We start from the raw sequence: 5,069 nt of genomic DNA, 5'->3' as shown, positions 1-5,069 counted from the left end.
TGACCATAGCGGCAGGGGTTATGGTTGACAGCATGGACCTACACTCGCTAAGGCTGACCTGGCTACAGCTGCTGCTGAGTGCCAGCTCTGCCAACAGCAGAGACCGACACTGAGCTACAGATAAGCCACCATTCCTCCTGGTGGCAGATTGACTAAATTGGACCACTTTCTTCATGGGAAGGACAATGATTTGTCCTAAATAGAGTAAATATTTATTCTGGTTAGATATTTGTCTTTTCTGCACATAATACTTCTGCCAAAACCACTATGTGAACTTACAGAATGACATATCTACCACTATAATATGCCACACAGTATTGCTTCTGACCAAGAAACTCACTTGATAGCCAGAGGAGTATGACAGTGGGCCCATGATCATGGAATCCACTGTTCTTTGCATGTTCCCCACCATCCTGAAGCAGCTGGCCTGATAGAAAGATGGGATGGCCTTTTGAAGATATTGTTATAGTGGCATTTAGGTGTCAGCAGCTTTGATGACTGGAGCAGGGTTCTCCAGAAGGTGGAATATGCTTTGAATCAGCATCTAATATATGCCATGTTTTCTCCACTAGCCAGAAACATTTTTGCTTCCTGTCCCATCACCAATAAGTTCTGCTGGCTTAGAAGTTCTGGTTCCAGACTTGGGAGCACTGTTGCCAGGAGCCACAATAAACATTCCATTGAACTGGAAGCTCAGATATCCCTCTGGCTACTTTGGGCTTCTGATGCCCTTAAGGCAACAGGCTAAGAAAGGAATAACAATTTTCAAGGGTGATTGATCCAGACTACCAAAGAGAAATTGGATTGTTTCTCCACTATGGAGGTAAGAAAGAGTATGTCTGGAGTGCAGAAGATCCTTTAGTGCATCTCTTGGTGCTACCATGTCTTGAGATTAATGTCAATGGGAAACTAAAATAACCTAATTCATGCAGGATAACAGGCCAGTCAGGAATGAAGATGTGGGTCACTCCCCCAGGAAAAGATCCAAGATCTGCTGAGGTGCTTGCTGAGGGTGGAGGAAATACAGAATGGGTAGTAGAGGAAGGTTGGCCAGCTAAGGCCATGTGACCAGTTGCAAAAATGAGGACTATAATTAACATGAGTGCTTTTATTGTATTTTGTTAAGAATATGTTTGTATAAACATTTGTGTTTTGTTTCTTTGATTATCATGTTATGTAACATAATTAAGAGTCATCATCATGTTGGGTTTTCATTCCCAACTTATCATTTATTGTTTACAGGGTCCATCGTTCCAGCTGCATAGATAACTCATTTAATCTTTCCAGCCCATGGCTACATGTAGACATTTGAGATTTGTTGAAAGAAAACACACTCTAGAGAGACTACTACTCTGCCTCTGAGGAGAAGAGGATGCCAAGAGTTTGAAGTAAATCTCCATGATCAAATCAGCTAAAATCAAATCCACCAAAGAATAAGCCAGGCAAGGAATCTATACATTTTAACCAAGCAGAAATTTTGTTCTATTTTCCCACAAACAAGGGTCTTTGCAACTGTGTAGATCACAGCTCATCCAGTAGGTGGCAATTTTTTATCCGGTATCAAATGACTATTATAAATTAAGGCAAAGCAAAAACAAAAGGTTGTAGAGGCGATACTGTATACAGGGATCTGTGGCACAATTTGAACAGTAGCATTAGGACGTAATTAACATCAGCCACAAGGTGGCCTAAGGATCCTTTAAGTCATGTGAAGAACTAGGCTTTGCACAACTGATAAATGCCACAAAAGCTTACTGGGTTTCTGTGATGTAGCAATTGCTTTCTATTTTCTTTCATTATTTTCTATATTTATTAACCACCATGTAGGCTTAGTTTTTATTTTCATCAGCATAATATTTATTGTATATAGTGACAAGTTTTATAATGAGACTTTTGTTAGGTGAATTTGAATACAGTGGGCCCAAAACCAAAATAATCTTGGGTTATCTTAATGTTGTTCTTGATACCCATCTATTGCTTTGCTCTGTACATGAATAAATATTCTTGTTATCAAAATTATATAACAGGATTGCCTTCAAGAAGATCTACAGGTACCCTGCTTCAACCTCCCGGGTGCTGAGATTAGAAAAGTATCATTGCACACAGCTCTGATGATTTTTTATATCCATCGTGAATAGGATAGTTTTCTTAGCTTCCTTTTCCAATAGTTGATTACTAGTGTATAAAATGCTAACTTTTAAAATGTTGATTTTTATACTCTGAAGTTTTACTGATTATTTATTAATTTTAATAGGAACTTTTTGTGCATCACTTAGCATTTTTCTATGTATAAAGACCATGCCATCTATAAAGAAGGGCAATCTGGCTTCTCCCTTTCTAAACTGGATACATACTATTTCTTTCTATTGGCTGCGAGGTCTGGCTAGGGTGTCTAGTGTTATATGGGTAGAAATGGTGAGACCAGATAGCTTTTACTCATTACAGACCTTGGGATCAGATCTTTAAACTTTTCCTCGGTCAGTATGGCCACCTGCCTGCCATGTTACTTCTCAACATTGACGAAACAGTCTTCAGATATCATGTGTTAGGCCACAAAAAGCCTTAAGAATTTAGGAAGAATGAAATAATTTCAGTTATCCTTTCTGACCTCAATGGCATAAAACTATAAATCAGCAAGAGGAAATATGACAACCCTCTTCATACATAGAAATTAATCAGCATAGTTCATTGAAGAGATTAAAAGGGATTTTTTCAAACAAATGATAATGGAAACATTGCATAATAACATTGCAATTTTATTATATTATTATCTTTGAAAAATGTTTCATAGGACACAGAAAAGTAGTCATGAGGATGGTTTATAGTAATAAATGTCTATATTAAACAAGAAGAATCATGGACAACATAATAATGTACCCAAAAAACTAGAAAATCAAGAACATGTCAAACCCCAAATTATTAGAAGGATGGAAAGTGGCTATTTCTATTTCCCTGATCTCTAAGGCTTTCACCCCTATATTTGGCTCCATGTTTTTTATTTAATAAGACCACTTAGAAATTCATCTACATAACTGAACAGAGAATAAAGAAATACATGAGATCAATAACATGAAGAACTGCTTTATGAAGTAAAAGCAAAATCGATTGAGCTTTGTTTAGAATGAGACACAAAGGAAGAAAACAAAGTCAGTTGAAATGGGAGATGTTTCAGCTGAAGCTACGGAGATACAAAGCATTGCAAGCAACTACTATAACAATGACAGACCAAAAACTGTATATTCTAGGACAAATGATCAACTTTGGGCACATACAACATACCAAGATGGAACAACAAAGAAATAGAACACTTGAGCACTAGTGAGCCAGGAAATTGAATTAATAGTAAAAAGAAATGTCCAATCAAAGAAAAGCCTAGGACCACAGGGATTCAGTGCTGAGACATTAAAACTTATAGAACCTTCAAGGGGAAGGGCTGCCTCCTGGGGCGACTGATTATCTTAAATGGTAATTTGATCTGGAATCAATGGAGAAGGCTCTAGGCCAGTGATTCTCAACCTGTGGGTTGCAACCCCTTGGCAAACTTCTATCTCCAAAATTTTTACATTACAATTCAGAACAGTAATAAAATTATAGTTGTGAGGCAGCAATAAGAATAATTTTATGGCTGAGGATCACCACATTAGGAATTGTATTAAAGGGTAACAGCACCAGGAAGGTTGAGAACCACTGCACCTGTGAGAGCATTTCCAGAAGGTCTAACTGACACATTCCCTCAATTAGGGCAGTACCTTAAGCATGGGTCCACATTATGTCATGGTTTTTGTTGTTGTTGTTTTGGCAGGGCTAGGCATCAGAATATGTGCAGTCAACTACTGAAATATATGACTGGCCCATTTTTACATTCCCAAAGTGTTTTGTATTACATTCCTCACAAGCAGTGCTCACCAAGAAAACACAGATCAAGGAAAGGGAACTTGGATTTTAAGTAACAGGACCATCTACATAGCACATCTGACTGTCTGGTGGTATGTATAGGATGGGAGAGGGAGCAGCTAAAAAAAAAACACTGCTCCGTGGTCCAGCAAGACGGCTCTGTGGGGAAAAGTGCTTGTTGCCAAGTCTGAGAAACTGAGTTTGATTCCTGGACTCTACATGGTGAAAGTGAGGACAGTTTGTCCACTGACTTCCACACATGTGCTGTGCCATGCAAACACCGTCACATGCACACACACACAGATGAAACAAATGACATTTTTAAAAAGCAAATGTGTTTTCAAACATTAGCAACATCTGTGTGCATCTCTGGTGGTATATTAAGAGATTATGATATTCCATTAACTAAAAAATATACCTGTGCATTCAAAATTATCACTTACAAAGTTTTGGAGAAGAAACATATTGCTTCACAGTGGAAATTACCATAGTGCCTTAGAATATGTAAACATGCCCTAGCTATATCAGAGTGGTATTGGTGAAATGTCACACACATTTCCAGTTTATCCTCATGTTTATCCTGTACAGCTTTTAAAATGGAATGACTCTCTGAACACACATACAGAATCAGAAATTCAGGGCTCTGCTCTGAATATCCATGATTCCTTGTTTGGATGATTAAGACACTAATGATTTCAATTCATTATTTTTTTTTTCAGAAATAAAACATGCATCTTTTGGTGCTGGCAAAAAAAAAAGTGTGTTTTTGAAAAACAATTGTGATGGCCTAGAAAAGAAAAAATTGCCATATTTAATATTACAGAGATTTTATTTACTAAAATTTGCATTCAAGCAGTAGAGAGGAATATTGGATTGTAACAAACTAGATTCTCAAGAACATGTTTGCAAATTTACTTCCTATTTTAAACCACCTCTGTGCTTACTCCTGACCACTCTTCAGATCAATTCTGTACTAAGTCAATCCAGAGAACACTGGCCTTCTGCATGCTGATACAACAGGTCAGCTGAGGTTAGCAGGGGAAATGTGCACCTCTAGACTGAATTCCACAATCTTTAGAAGCAAGCAGACCTCCCACGGAGATAGACTGGACTAGATGCCAAAGTGCGTATGTGCGGACACTTCAAAGAAATTTAGGCATGCTTATTCTCTCTTA

This window comes from Peromyscus leucopus, chromosome 1 (genome assembly GCF_004664715.2).
Source record: "Peromyscus leucopus breed LL Stock chromosome 1, UCI_PerLeu_2.1, whole genome shotgun sequence".
NCBI lineage: Eukaryota > Metazoa > Chordata > Mammalia > Rodentia > Cricetidae > Peromyscus > Peromyscus leucopus.
This window is presented reverse-complemented; position numbering follows the sequence as displayed.